Here is a 16319-nt window from a genome sequence, read left to right on the forward strand (position 1 = left end):
GCATTGTGGGCTACAGGGCTGCCCCCCAAGACCATCTTTAGAGCACCACATTCTAGTCAAGGTAACAGAAGCAATGCATCATCCAAGGACTTTTTCTCCCACATGGGTCCTTGTCTCCTGGCCATGCTGGGCCATTGGTGAGGGCTTTCTGAGCATCTTCTGTATGTTGTATTCGGTGTGGAGTTTGGTGGGCGTTAGCGACACCCCCTCAATTCCAGGCTCACGGAGCGATAGGAGACTTGTTGCTAGGATGGCATCTTAGCCTGCTAGGGCCACCTAACAAAGTACTGCAGCCGAGGGGCTCAAACCACAGACATTTATTGTCTCACGGTTCTGGAGGCTGGAAGCCCAAGACCAAGGTGCCAGTGGGTTGATTTGTTCGGAGGCCCCTCTCTTTGGCCGCCTTCTCCCCATGTCTCATGCAGTCTTTGCTCTGTGTGTGATGTATGCCCTCATCTCTTCTTCTTATAAGTCATATTGGGATAAAGCCCACCTTAATGACATCATTTTACCTTAATTCCATCTTTCAAAACCCAATCTCTGAATACAGCCACGTTCTGATGTCCTGGGGCTTAAGACTTCAACATATGAAATTTTGGAGGACAGGATTCAACCCCTGTTAGAGGAGGTCAAAGGGAAGAGATTTTCAGAGGGAAGCTTTTTGGTGCAGTGACATTGGATAAGGGGCATTTATGCAGGGGGGTGGTGCGTTTTCATAATGCCCTCCCTATCTGGGAACTTAGGCAGGTCAGGACAGGGGGTAGAGCAGGAAACAGCATTTATTGATTTATTGAATAAAAACAGTGTGCCCAGGGCTGTGATGGTTATAGGTATAGGTTTGCATAGTATATAGTTTATACATATATGCCTTTATTATATCTATAATAATATATAACATATGTAAATGCTATAATGCTCTATATTATATATAGTATTGCCCAAGTAGGTAAATATAGTGTATCATCATTAGAGATAGCATTATATATATTACATAGTGTTATATGTGTGTGTGTGTGTGTATATACATATGTGTATATATATATATAAAAGATATAATATATATAAACAGTATTACTCTCCTTGGACCACAACAAATTACCACAAACTTGTGGCTTAAAACATAGGAACTTACTTCCCTACAGTTGTAGAGTTCAGAGGTCTGAAATCTAAGTGTCGGCAGAGACATGTTCCCTCCGAAAGGTCTACAGGAGAGTCCCCCCTCATGGTTTCCAGCTCTGGTGGCCCCTGGCCATCCTTGGCCTTTGCTTGCATCATCCAATCTCTGCCTCTGTCTGCACATGGCTTTTTCTTCTCGTCTCAAATCGCCCTCTGCCTTTCTTTCATAAGGACCCTTGACATTGAATTTAGGGCACAGGTGCATAATCTGGGATGATCTCATCTCGAGATCCTTAATGTGATTACATCTGCAAGGACCTTTTTTCCAATAAGATGACATTTTCACAGATTCTGGGGATGAGAATGAGAACGTATCTTCTGGGCACGGTTCATTATTCAAGCCACTACATATATATGTATTTTATCTTTCATATATACGTATATAAAGGGAGAGAGAGATGAAATTATTTGTATATATAAATTATATATCGATGTTATGTATAAATATATAAAAATAATTTGATTTAATCCTCACCAAACACACACACACACACACACACCGGGCTGGGAGAGATAGGGAATGCAGAAATGCTCCTGTGGAAGTGGACTGCGCCTTTGGAGGGCCCCTCCCATTTCTGGTTTCCCCTTGGGTGGGTTCAGGTGCGGAGCTGCAGAGCTGCGCCCTGAGAGCAGGGAAGGGGGGCGAACCCACTGTGCCTGCCTGCCCCAACTTCCCTGAGGGTGGCTTGCTTCCACAGAGAGGCCAGGCTTGAGATTATGCACATTTCTAATGAATATGCTCACACAGAAACCTGAACTTATGAGTGTCATTATTTCTGCTTAAGTAAAATTCCAGCATACATATTTTGATTAAATTTCTTTTACCCACGAACAACAATGTCAAAAGATCAGAGAATTAGAGAGTGCATTGCTGAGAAGTGTGACAAGAATGGATAAGGCGGAGCGACCTGGGGAGGGTCCTCCCTGAGCTTGGCAGTACGTCTCTGCCAGGTAGAAACGGTTGTATTTCCACCTGTCCAGGAATACTGACAGTTGTGTTAGTGAACTGAAAATGAATTCTGCTCATTATTTTAAGCCATTTGAACTTGAAACTATACTGCCTTTAATAAGCAACAGATTTAATGGGCTGCGGATAGCTAGAAATGCTAATTAATATCCTCGTTGCTGGGCTGTTCGCAATATCAAAATTCAAAGGTGGTGATTTGACTACATCGTCAGAGTTAAAGATGCACAACCAAATACAAAGCACATAACAACATGAATCTATTTTTCACTAATGCCTTAATTTTTAATTCTCTTTTTCCCTAAAAAAGTCTCACTTCTGCCTAAGCAGCAGATACAGGAATTTCCTTTCAGGTAACACACGCATGTGGACTCAGAACTTGATTTTGAAAATTGCCCATCTAGAGAGCATACATTAGCCTGGGTGAGCTAGGATAGATCCAGGATGTGTTCAGGCAACAGAGTGTTTCACACATAGCTTTGTAGTCAAATGTCTGGGTGACCCACATCCTGGTTTGCCTGGATGTTTCCGGTTTACACTTGCTGTCCTGGGGTAAACACACTCCACTGTCATTGGTATCTTGGGTGCAGAAGACAGTTGCCGAGCAGAGACTGCTATTCATAGAAAGACCTTTCTGCAAGGTTGGCCCTTGGCTGGCCTCCGGAACTTGGCTGGTATTTGGTTCCGCACAATGAGATAACACTTTCCCTAACTGGTGAGTGTGGGCTCACTGTGGCTGGACTGTGGAAACAGTGTGCTGTTTGCTGCTTTCTTTCTGAAAGTCTGGAATTTGACACGTGCTAGGTGTGCGTGCTTATGTGAGCAGGCCATAAGAAAACCTTGAGCACTGAGCCTCTGGTGGATGTCCCGGGTCAGGAACATCACACACAGGTTGCTGCATTTTCACGGCTGGGGCAGACGGTGTTCTCTGTGACCCCTCACAGGAGGGAGGGAGCATAAGGAAGCTTCACGTGGATTCCCAAAGACTCTGCTTGTGTCTATTTCCCCTGCGTCCCGGCTGTGCAGCTTCTCTTAGCTGCCAGGACAACCGTAGGATGAGTGTGGTGACTCTCCCAAAGTGGGGGTGCCTTGGGGATCCCCAGCACACTGAGGGATGGGTGAGCGATCATATGGTCACTCAATTGATTTTGACTGAGTGGCACAGTGACTCCAGAAGCAATCAGGGCCAGGATAAATATTTCACTTATAAAGTTGGGAAACTGGAGCTCAGAGACATCTCTATGGCTTGCCCAGACTCATTAGAACCTGTGTTCTTTTGTCGGCAGGCCAGGTGAACTTCATGTGGATGGAACTGATGATGGGGTCCCAAATCCATTTCCAGTGGTGGGAGAAAGAGGGCGGATGGCTCAGAGGCTCAGCCTCATGCCCCGTGCGAAGGAGACCACCACATCCGGGATGCCGGAGTGTCAAAGACAGGGGCTCTGGGCCCCGGCCTGGGCCACATGAGTCCTCGGGGAACATTAACCTCCTCTCCCCCAGGCCAGCCCTGGCTCCAGGCCCCAGCATCACCTGTGATAACGAAGCCAGAAGACCAAGCTCAAAACGGAAATCATAACAATCTGTCTGAGCTCTTAGTGCTTTCGAGAGAAATAAAATGCTCTGGATGAAATGTCAGGGTTTTTTGTTTTTTTGTTTTTTTTGATAAACTGCCGAGCCCCGGTCGCTGGAGCTATTCAGGTCTCATACGTCCTGTCCTAACAACAACAAAGACAGAGCAAGTTAGGGAGAGAAGGACACTTCCAGAACTCCCCAAGTCTCTTCCATCAAAGGAGACAAGCCCAGATGATGACAGCTGATTTGAGAGGTGAGGAATCAGCTTCTCCTCCTGCTCTGCTCTGTCCTACCCCAGGGCAGCCTTTGTCTTCTGGCTCCTGAAGCTCCGTCCTTCATGCTGCCATGGAGGAAAGAGTCAGAGAATGAGAAAGCTAGGCTCTAGCCCATTACGGGCTCAGAGCTTGTCCTGGTGGGCCTGCAGTAGCAACAGAGGTGGACACAATTATCTGGACGACAGAAGCAAGAAGCGAGGGCATTACGAAGGGGCCAGCATTCACCGTGGGCCCCAAGTGTGCGAGACGCTGGACTGCCCTCCAGCTCAGCCTGCCTATGGGATAGATTTCCCATATCGTAGATGAAGAACCAAGTAATTGCAGGAGGCAAAGTGCTTTGTCCAAAATCACCCCGCTACTAGGAGAAATTGGGACTAAGCTTACGTGTGTGTGTGTATATATATCTTTCCATTACTCCATGTTTTCCCTAAGATATAAATATTTCACTTATAAAGTGAATATATATATATATATAAGATATATATATATATATCTTTCCATTACTCCATGTTTTCCCTACCATCTATGCCTACTGGGGAGTTCCTTGCAGGCACTACTAGTTCTTGTTAAAAAAATCAGTCTGGGGGCGCTTGGGTGGCTCAGTGGGTTAAGCGACTGCCTTCGGCTCAGGTCATGATCCTGGAGTCCCAGGATCGAGTCCCGTATCAGGCTCCCTGCTCAGCAGGGAGTCTGCTTCTCCCTCTGACCCTCCCCCCTCTCATGTGCTCTCTCTCTCTCTCTCTCATTCTCTCTCTCAAATAAATAAATAAAATCTTAAAAAAAAAAAATCAGTCTGGACAGAGTGAAAGGACCTTGGGTTCTGGAAGTAGGCAATCTCACGTGTCTATAGCCTGAGTGCTTTGTGCTTCTGGGGCACTTTGAGCTGCCTCAGTTAGGGTCAACTCAGGAACTAGAGTCAAGATTGAGCTAGTATGAGGTGAGGTCTTCCAGCCAGGACAGTTGTGGTGGTCAAGGAAGGTAGGCAGAGGGATGGAGACAGAGGTGTTTGGAGGAGTCCTCCTCTGTCCTGGAGGCACAGTAGTGAAGGGGTTCCAGTGAACTGGGCATACAACCAGCCAGGTTCTAGCCTTGAGCCTACTGCAAATGACCAGTGACTTTCAGCGTGTCATGCCTCCCTGGAACTTTTTCTCAATCTGTGTTTTTACACATTTTAGTGGTTAGGTAGGGTGTAATTTAAAGGTGGCTTAAAAAAAACAACAACAACAACACTATACAATACAGGAAGATTCTCTACAAATAAGGATGTTAGAGTAAAAGTAAAATAAATCTGGTATGTTAGGATCCAGATAAGGGCATTCCGACCATGGAAACGTGTTCCCTAAGGTTGTGCAGTTAGTACAATGTTCTGAACCTCCTGTTAACTAAAGAAAGAAAAACACATGGTCAATTACATGAGTCACATTGTCTATCAGCCAAAAGTAAACTAATTTACCTCCACAATGCAGATGAGGATTGTTTTCTAGGACTGTTGCACAACGAAGTATCCCAAACTGGGTGACTTAAAACAACACACATTATTTCTCTCACAATTCTGGAACTGAAAAGTGTGAAATTAAGGTGTTGTCAGGGCCATGCTCTCTCTGAAAGCTGGCGAGGAGATTCATCCCTTTTCTCTTCCTAGCTTCTGGCTGTTCTCAGTGATCTTTGGTGTTCCTTTTCTTGTAGAACTTGTCTTTTTGGTCACATGACATTCTCCCTGTGTGCATGTCTGTCTCTGTGCCCAAATTTCCCCTCTTTAAAAGGACACTTGTTATATTGGATTAGGGGCCCACCCTATTCCAGTATGACCTCATCTTAACAGATTGCATCTGCAACAGCTTGATTTTCAAGTGAGGTCACATTATAAGGTACTAAGAGTTAGAACTTCAATACATATTTTGGGGGTACAAAATTCTTCCCATAATAAGGATCAAGATGGTTATGCGTGTAGGCTCTGGACTCACTGGCTTGTTTGAATCCTGATTCCAGTGCTTCTTAGTTGTGTGACTTTAGGTAGTAGATTACTTACCCTTTCTGTGCCTCAGTGTCCTCATCTGTAAAATGGTATTTTAAGAGTCTTTAACTCTCAGAGTGTTTGTGAGAACTGAGATAATGTACACAAAAATGATTTTAAAGTTGCTTAACACAGGGGCACCTGAGTGGCTCAGTTGGTTAAGTGACCGACTCTTGATCTCAGCTCAGGTCTTGATCTCATAGTCATGAGTTCAAGCCCTGAGATGGGCTCCACGGTGGGTGTGGTACTTAACTTTAAAAAAAAAAAAAAGAAGTTGCTTAACACATAGAATGCACTCCATTTCCATCACGAGGGGCCATTCCAAGTTCACATTACTAGTACATAGCAAAACTGGATCTTGAGCCATGGGTTTTCTCAATGTATGCAAAATGCATTTTCCTCTATATTCTGGCTCAGTTGATTACCTATGGTATGTTTAAATAAATATCTTTTAAAAGGCTGATTTAAAAAGAATGAAAGCTGGTTCCCTGAAAGGTGAATTGAAGAAAGAAAATAGGAAAATCAGTATCAAAAGTGGTTTAGCTATTGCTGAAAGGTAATTCACCATTGGTGTCCCGTGGAATATGAACTCTACGGGGGGCAGGGGCATTCACTGTTTTTTTCACTAAGGAATTCCTGCTGTCCAGAACAATGCTTAGCACAAAATAGTTACTCAAGAAATGTTTATTGAGTACTGCATGTGGAAAAGCTTTACAAGTGGACACATGCTTTAAAAATCCTGCTTTTAGTAATTTCCTTTAAGGAAACAAAGATAAGCAAAGATTTAGCTATTCCATTTTTGTTGAAGAGCTGTTTATAAAGCCAAAATGTCGGCAGCAGCCTAAATGTGCATCAGTAGGGGACTGGTTAAATGAGTGATAGCCATCGTCTGGTGTACCATTTGTGGTAGGGAGCTAGGGAGAAGAGAGGCCTCCAAAGATGTCCATGTCCCAATCTCTAGACCCTCCGAGTTAAAAGATGTGATTGAGGGTCAAGGGCCTTCACGTGGAGAAATTATGCTGGGTTATCCAGGCAGATCCAATTGAGACACAAAGTCACAAAAATCCTTCAAAGGGAAGAACTCTCCCATGGTCAGATGGGGGTTGGTGATGGCAGCAGGGTCCGAGGGATGCTGTGCTGCTGGCCGTGAAGGTGAAGGAAGAAGCCTCAAGCCGAGGAATGCCGTCGTCTCTAGCAGTTGGAAAAGGCAAGACAGCAGATTCTTCCCTAGAGCCTCTGGAAGGAATGCAGGCTTGCTGACACCTTGAGTTTGGCCCAGTGAGACATAGCGACATCTGAGCCCCAGGACTGGAAGATAATAAGTGCATCTGGGTCAGGCCACAGCCGTGGTCTCTGGTGCTCGGCAGCAACGGGAAACTCATACAGCCTTCCAGGGATGCAACAGAGCCGGGGCCTCACTCTCAGACGCCCACAGCAGGCAGGCAGTTGCCTGTAAGCACAAGCTAGTTCTCCTGTCAAATAATAAGTGGAAAGCTATTTAAATTGATACCAAATCTGCCACCTACTGCCTACTTAGCCTGTTAAGCTACTATGCCGAAGGTCAGGGGGAGTAACCTGAACCAGCCATCTCTAACCTCTGCTGCGGTGGAAAAATTATTGGCATGAATGAAAGCTCACTATATATATATATATATACATATTTTTTTTTTTTTCAGAAAAATAGCTGCTTATAAAATAGCATATACAGTAGAATCCCTTTTTGTTTCGTAATTTTATTTACATAGGAAAAGATCTGGAAGGATATGATCTGATAACAGTAATCATCTGCTAGGAGAAGATACTGCAAATGTTCATGTAGTTTTGCTTGTGTGTATATTCTAATTTCTTTGCAGTGGACATACGGTGTTTTGAGGATGCACCACACCTAAAATAGAGAAAGGAAGAGTGAATCGTCCCTATGTGGCAGGGCTGTCGTGAGACCCGCTTGAGAAACCCAACTTGAGCTATAAATTCCATGCCGCACCAGTTTTCCCCTTCTCTCCCCGGTGCTGGTGACGATGACCTTTGATGCCAGTTCCAGCCAGGCCTTATTCACTCCTCTGTGGGGCCAATTCAGTGAAAAGAGTGCTGACCCCACAGAAAAGGCGGTGCGCTGGGGCTGCTTCCCTGGGGGAGACCTCGATGCTACAGCTATGAAACAGGGCCCTGCAAAACTCATAAATCCCCCTCCTTTTTTAATTAACAATACTGCAGAGTAGAGAATACAATACATATTACCAGGTCACGTCATCCATCTCAGGCGGCTGAAAGCAACAGAATTGAAAACGGGAACTGAATGGAACTTTCCCCGAGGCAGTCTCCCTCCCCCCACCGCCTCACCCTCTTGCTCAGCTCCTTTCTGGAGTTAGGCCTGTCCTGAAGTACATAGGCAGTTTCTCCTTGTGGAGGAGAAGTGGCGTCTGGAGGCAGACAGACCTGGGATGGAAGCCTAGCTCCGCTCTCCCCAGTCAGTGACCTCAGGTGTGCTGGGATCTTGCTAAGGTGCCACTGCTGCATCTGTTAAAAGGGTTGGTGGTTTCCGCCTGCAAGTTTATTATGAGGATTAAACACATAGGAAGCTTTCATGTAGCTGGCACATGGGGAGCTCACGACATGTCATCATTTCTGTTATTGCCATCACTATAAGCACGTAAGCCAGCCAAATGCCTAAAGGACATCAAGGTAGCTTATAGAATTGTGTATAGTACATGAAAATATTGTTCATGGGTAAAAATTAAAATAAGAAGGTAGTCTGAGCTATCTCTCCGCACACAAAATGGTTAGTTCCCCAAAGCTGAGCAAAATGATGTTACTTTTCAAGTTCTATAAACTTGGTTGTGAATTTCTCAGTGGGCGAACAAAAGGATAATTAGCTAAAAGACTAGGAGAGGTGTGGCTTTCCTTTTTCTAGCAGTGAGACCTGACAGGTGTCCTCTCACGGGCTGTACCCCTGGGGACCCTCTTTGTGAGCAACATTCGCAAGAACTCAGTAATAAATGAAACACCACCTCTTCTTTTTAAGGATACCTTTGGTAAAGAACAAAAGGATACATAGAGAAATTCTGTAAAGGGGCCGTGGTCATGCGATCTGCGAACACAGGTCTCAGTGAGCTGGATTGCTCCTGAAACACAGGTCAGAATATGGTGAGCAACAGCGGGGGTCTCCACCCGCTGGGCACATTCTCTCCAGACTAGAGCGCGTGCTTGCACTCAAACACAGAATTCAAAGTCACATCTCAGCCATGTGATGGTTTTGTGACCCAGTCACTTGACCCGATCACTGAATAGTCACTGCACAGTCTGAGCTTCTATTCCCTTATCCTCAAACGGAAGGGACAATCACCATAATGTTGTTTTCGTTCCAGGACTAGTGTGAAGAATAGATGCAATTTTAAAGAAAGTTAGGACAGGTAATAGTGGTCCTATGAATGCCAGATTGCTCTTTATTCTACACGTCCTCAACTCCTCTAGTCACTAAAGATGATCAGGAAACCACTTCATGATCTCAGGAAATGCTAAAATGAGATCCTGAGGGTGAAAACGCTCTTAACCCAGTAAACGCAGAAACTAACCATGGGAAGCACTATTACCACAATCTAGGCCCTTCCACTGGTGCGTTAACCCCATCGACTCCTCTGTTTCCTGCTTTGTGCAGGTAATAAGAGTACCCACCTGTGGGGTTTATTACAAGAATGAGGTGGCTCAGCCTTCCTGGCAGGGAGGGAGCTTGTGATTACCTCCCCCCATCCACCAAGGTTTTGGCACACAAAACGGACCTTATGCTTCCATTAACAAAGTCCACAATTAGTGTGCTAAGAAACATCTCTTTCCCATTTTAGCGAAGATTTTTAAAAAATGAGTTTTTACTTCTCGGAAAAATTCAGTTGCTGCTATATATAAAAATGGCATTCTCAGGATACCTCTCTTGTAATTTTCAGGAGTGAAAAATTAAGCAGATTTCTGATATGACATGGCAGAGGAGTAACCACATTGCACCAGGAAATGATGCAGGATCGAAAATAATGGAGTGTCAGAAATGCACATTGTCAGCAAATGTGTGAATAAATTATTCAGTTTCAAGGTATCATATTGCTCCACATACTGTAGTGATGTTGGCGATTTTGCAGGTGATTTGGCTAATACATTACGGGAAACCTTACTATTTTATAGCACAGTATGTTGCAGTTTACAGAGTGACTTCTTTATTTTAGCTTTGGAGGCTAAATAGATCATTGCAATGTTGGTAGTGAGCATGGAAGCAGCAGAAACTCGTCCCAGCTCTATGATGAGACCCTATGTCCCTACCACCAGCACAGAGCTCTTCCCAGATTCAGCATTTTTCATCGGTGAAAACTGCTGAGCACACACTTTTGTTTCATTCAGTGAGCCATCACTGAATATTGGTGATGTACTGTTGTGGGTCTGGGGGATGCATTCATAAGGCTCATCTCTGCTTTTGAGGGCTGTACCTTCCAGGGTGGGGGTCCTCCATAGTCAATCATTTCAATCCATAGCACATCCTTTGACCCTAACTCCCTGGTTTTCTGTTTTTTTCTTTTTTGTTTTTTTCCTGGGACTCATGGCTGAGCAGGTGGCTATATGACACACTCTAATTTTCTTTTATAATTATTTCCCCTCTAGAATATAAACTCACGAGACCGGGGGTTTTGTATGTTCCCATCAGTACCCCACTCAGAGGTGACTCTATCTGTTAAGTGAACTTGGGTGCCAACCCCAATATGCATTTCTCTTAATATCATGATTTGGGACTGTTCTGGGCTTTCAAGAGGACAAATGCCAAAGACTACACAGGTAATAAGTGTTGGGGCTGGGATTCAAGTTAGGTCTGCTGGACTCCTTGAGCTGGAAGCTGTTGCAAGCAGTCCTTTTTAAGAGGAGACGTTTCCAAGGCTTTCAGCAGGGACTTAAGATTCAGCACTGAATGGAGTATGTTTCTCCCTATAGCGCCCCAGAGAACGGCACCGCCATTACAAAGTTGGCTAAGTCAGGAAGCTGGGAATTAGGCTTAGTCCCGTAATCAGCCATTAGACCTGCTGGCTCTGTACCTGTCTCTCACACCCGTTTTCTCTGCCCTGTTCCCAGCCACGTGGTCCAAGCTGCTATCACTTCTCATCAGGACCACCACACACAGCTTCCAAGCTCCCCTCTCCCTTCCCATTTCTCTCCATTGAAGCCATTCCCCAAGCCTTCTAAGTTGAAGCACAGATGGAATCCTGTCCATCTCTGCCTGTCCCTCCTGGCTTCTGTAACCTCCTGGACAAAGTGCAGAGCCTCACCTCGAAGACTAAGCCCTGTGTACTAGAACCCCTGTGGCTTCCTTCTGACCCCTTCCAGCTTTTATCTTTGCACTGTGTGTTCTCAGTGCTAGGCACCTGGCCTTGCTTCTAGTTCCCAAACATGTCAAAATGCCCCCAAATGCCAAACTTTGCTTAACAGTCTCTCCACTTGAAATGCTTTTCCGCAGTTGTCCATCCAGGGAGCACCAAATGCTTTTGGCTAATCATGCAGACCCAGGGCCAGTTGGTCTGAACTCCCCAACTCCACCACCAACTGGATGATGACACTGGGCAGTTTGCTTTGCCTTTTGTGCCTCAGTTTCTCCCTCTGGAACAAGGAGATAAGAAGAGCCTAGTTCATTGGATCCTTGTGAGGATGTAGGAAGTTAATACGTGTAAAGCACTTAAAACATGACTGGTACAGAGTGGGCATGGTATCAGTGGTGGCCCCTGGACCAGACGCATCAGATCCCCTGAGAACTTGTTAGAAATGCAAATTCTCCGGCCCCGCCTCGGACCTACTAAGTCAGAAACTCTGGGAATGGGACCCCACAGGCTGTGTTTTAACAGTCCTCCAGGTGACTGCAGCCTTATCACTTCTGCCCACTAGAGATCAATTCTCTTACTCTGATATCACTCATCCATGCATTTTAACTATTTCTTATATTTTATCAAACATTTTTAGGTGTGGTGTATCGAGAGGGGCTTCTATGACCATCTGCAACACACTGCCTGAAACACTCGGGAAAAGAGAACTCCGAATGAGTGTCACTGGACAGCTGAAGTCATGGAGACTTGGCTTCCCTGTATGAGTGTTTGAGCATGTTAATAACATCATCGAATCCTCAGCTTTCTCATCTGAAAACTGAAGATAACATGTGAATTGCTGGGATAAATCAAAGCATTCCGTAAAATACATTGACGTAATTCACGTCACATAAGAAATATTCCATTAATTACAAAAATTCTCTCGTATAGTCAAGTGTTGATTCGATCCATGTTGGGAAGATTATATCATTATTATCCATGTAAGTCAGCTTTGGATTCCACATATATGGAAAAAAAGGAAGGCGGGGAGGGAGACAATTAAAGAAAGTTAGTTATTTGTCCCCAGAGCAGGCTATGGTCCTATGTACTGCTAAAGTAATTGACTCAACTTGGTAAACACATATTGACAGTGGCTTATCCAGTGTCACATAAGCAGGAGGAGTAGAACACAAGTCTACAAACAAGGTTTGCGATTGTTCATACAACTGCTGGTCATTCTAAGGTAAAGAGGGATAGTAATGGCTACTTATGATTATTCTTTTATGTCAGTCACCCGATTAAGGGCTGAAAAGCACTGTTTTTGTTAGTGCTCAAGAGGAACCTAGAAGGTAGGTGCTAGTATTTCCATTTTACAGATAAGAAAGCTGATGCACCAAGAGGTTAAGTAATTTTCCCACAATTACTCAGGTGGTAAGTGACAGAACCAGCATTCAAATCCAGAAAGCTGGGCTCCATGGCTCACCCTCTTACCCATCCTACTCAGCTAGCACAGCTGGGAAGCAGTAAAGGCAGTGTTTGAGCCCAGTGGTTTTCCTCTGGAGCCCACATGTAACCTCTAATCTGAATGGCTTATGAGGGTCTAACAAAAGACTTCTTCACTTAACCAGTCATTGAATTGGGTGACTTCATCTATTCCAGTTTAGCCAACTCATATGAAGTTGAAATACTTATAAAATTAAAATTAATAGCAGCAAGTTATTAGCACTTGCTGGGGGCCAAGAGGTTTGCTAAGATCATAACTTCTCTAAGGCTCAGACTCTAGTTTGTCGTGGTATGAAATTAAAAGAGACAAAAAAATGAAGTATTTGGGCACATGAAATAATACTGAGCAATCAGAGAGCTGGAATGTCTGACTCCAAACCCCATTATAATAGCCACTACACTACATTGTCTTGTAGGTCCACTTAACGGTTTAAGAAACAGAGGATCGAAAAGTAAAAAGCGTGGTTTTGTTGTTTTCTTTTGCTTTGTAGTTTGCATAGAATGCAAGTAGTTGGATTAGAATTAGGTCTAACTTTGGGAATTCCAACTGACATTGTTTTTTCACTATACCAGAGTCTCTCGGGACAAAAAAGAAAAATTGAACACTACATCACAAACTAATGATGTACTGTATGTTGGATAATTGAACATAATAAAAAAAGGAAAGAAAGAAAAATTGAAGCATAGGATAAAGGAGACATGAGAAAAAGATATTGACCAAGAAGAATTTCAGAATCAGAATCATGGGATGGATAGCAAAAAGGTAGAAAGTAGATGAAGATAGAAGATGCTAGAATCTTTACAGTTTGACCTTTCCTGTACCAACTTGGTAGGTATCCTCCTAAAATGGTTCCCAAATACTCCCACCTCCTGGTATTCATGCCTTTGGATATTCCCCTCCAGCAGAATGTGGGTTGGAGACTTGTTTCTATGAATAAAATCTGACAGAAGACTTCCATGATGAAGTCATAAAAGATGGACTGTCATCTTGCTAGTACTCTCTTCCTTTGCTGAAACTTTCTCTTATCCTGTCACTTGCTCATTTTGATGGATCAAGTTACTGTGTTGGGAAATGCTATATGGAGAGGACCATGTGGCAAGAAACTGAGGGAGAAAGGTAGCCAAAAGGTTACGAGGAATTGGAAGCTGCTAAAACCATCAGAGTGAACTTGGAAGGTCCTTCTCCAAGTAAGCCTGAAGGCTGTATCTTCAGCCAATATATGGATTGTGTCCTTATGAGAGACCCAGAAGTGTGGGATCTAGCTAACTCATGGCTGGATTCCTGTCCCACAAAAACCATAAGATAATAGATGCATGCCCTATAAGCCACTGCATATTGGAGCAGTTTGTTATAGAGCAATAGATAACTAATAGATCAACTATGACCAGGATTGAGCCGTGATGGAGGCTTTCTCTGTGCCTCCCAAAGCAGTGCTTTGAGACCCTTGTGAGGAAGAAGAGTGCTGCCAAAGCTAGACATTTTGTTGATGAATGTGAAGCTATTAAAGACTCAAAAGTTATCAATAATTATAGAACCACCTAGAGTAACGGGCACCTGACTTTTATTTTGTTCACCTAATCACTCTTTGGCACTAGGCTCCTTTTGGAGAAAAATCTTGCCCTGCCCTCACTCAGCTTTTAATACATTTCACTAAGTGAAATTCTTATACTTTCCAGTATCAGCTAACCATGCTTTGCTTTTTTACCTCTTACCCAAAGTGGGTTGTAGTTTATGCTTCTCTGTATTGTTTAACCAGCTCAACTTTATGTTTTACCTGGAAGGCATCCTCCTAGTAGTACTATACTCAGTTTTCACCACACTGAATTTTTGTATGGATGCATATTGACTGGCACACCAGTGAGAGTTTTATATTATACCAGATGAATGTTACTGTCCCAGATCCCCCCACTAACTTAGTGGAAGCTCTCCATGAGCAGCCCTTGGCTGACTGAGGCATCCCAAGACTCATCTGCCTAAGGCAGTAACAGATGGAACCTTCTCACAAATTCTAGGGGGACACAAAAGTATCTCTTCAAGTCCCATAGTTTTCTCTAATTCTTCTCAACTCCACAACGTCTTCCTAAGGTCCGTGGGGATATTTACATGCTTAAGCTACTTCTCCTCCTGATGAAAGTATTAAAAGCTCACTCTCTGGTTTCCTCTTGGGCCATTATCTCAGAGATATATTCTAGGTTCCCAGTCTCTTAACCCAATTTATAATCACATGCTGGTGCAGCTTGCAATGAGATTTCTTGACGGGCTTCATTTAAAATGAGCAGCACACATTTTTTAAAATTATTACTTATCATCACCATCATTATCATTAATGGATATTATTTACTAAATGTCCTTTATTGGTCAGTGACTCTGCAGAGTTTTTTCTAAGCATTAATTATCCCATAATTATTCCTTTTTTTTTTTTTTTTAAATAAATGAGGATACTGAGACTCAGAATGGTTCTGACTTGCTCAAGAGCACATCACTAATTAGAGATGAAGCTAAGGTTCGAATCTGACTCTCTGCGCAGTGCTCTTTTTGTTTCAAAGTTAGCAAAATGGAAGAAAATGTACCCTTATGCATGATTAAAAACATTACAAAACTCAATTCTGATTATCTTACCTTTAAATTTTCCTAGAAGAATGCTCTCTGCTAAGGATTTGGTTCTTCCTTCTAATTCTTTCCAAAATGGGATCTGATGACTGCAAATTGCTTCATCCTGGTTGCAGACGTGGCAATTCTTCCTGGTAGAAGTAGCCATAGAAGTGTTCCCAAGCAGATAAAATAGTCTTCCTAGAGTAAGGATTTTGCTGAACCAAAGGAAACCAAGAAAATTGAAACATCCCATTTTAACATTGTTAGTTTCATTGGCCCATTGGCTTATTGGAAGCTACCATGAAATATAAATTGGAACCATTTTCATCATGAGAAGTTCTGACATATGAGCTCATCTTCAGCAGCTCCTAAAATATCACTCAATGTGGTAATGGATATCGGTGGAAAATGGAGGCTCATGTTTCTTCCTATTTTCCCTCTGAAGTCAGGGGTTCTCATTGTACTCCTTATATAGCTCCATCTTCAGGACCTACCAGTGTCTTGCAACCGAGGGCTTGCCTGCCCAGCACTCTACTACACTGTGAGCTCCCAAGTTATATACTTCTCTAAAGTCTCAACAGTGCCTGGTGCATAGCAGTCACTCCAGAAATACTTCTTGAATAAATGCTTAAGTAAACTAGTAAATTTATTGACACGTGAATGAACATGTAAATAGCCATCCAGAACTGAAAATTCCCATAAAGAAATTAAAAAATAATGGTAACTAGCATGTATAATGCCTATTGTCAGGCACTGCTCTTTTAATTCCCTGTCCCTTAGTGCTCACTAACTAATGACGTAGGTACTGTCATTTATCCTATTTTATAAATGAGCATCCTAAATTCAGAGAGGCCACACTTCTTGCCTAAGCTCACAAAGACATTTAATGTCTGAGCTG

The sequence above is a fragment of the Mirounga angustirostris genome, unplaced genomic scaffold (assembly GCF_029215605.1).
Source record: "Mirounga angustirostris isolate CCGP_5_RB_7025 unplaced genomic scaffold, mMirAng1.0.hap1 SCAF_2, whole genome shotgun sequence".
NCBI lineage: Eukaryota > Metazoa > Chordata > Mammalia > Carnivora > Phocidae > Mirounga > Mirounga angustirostris.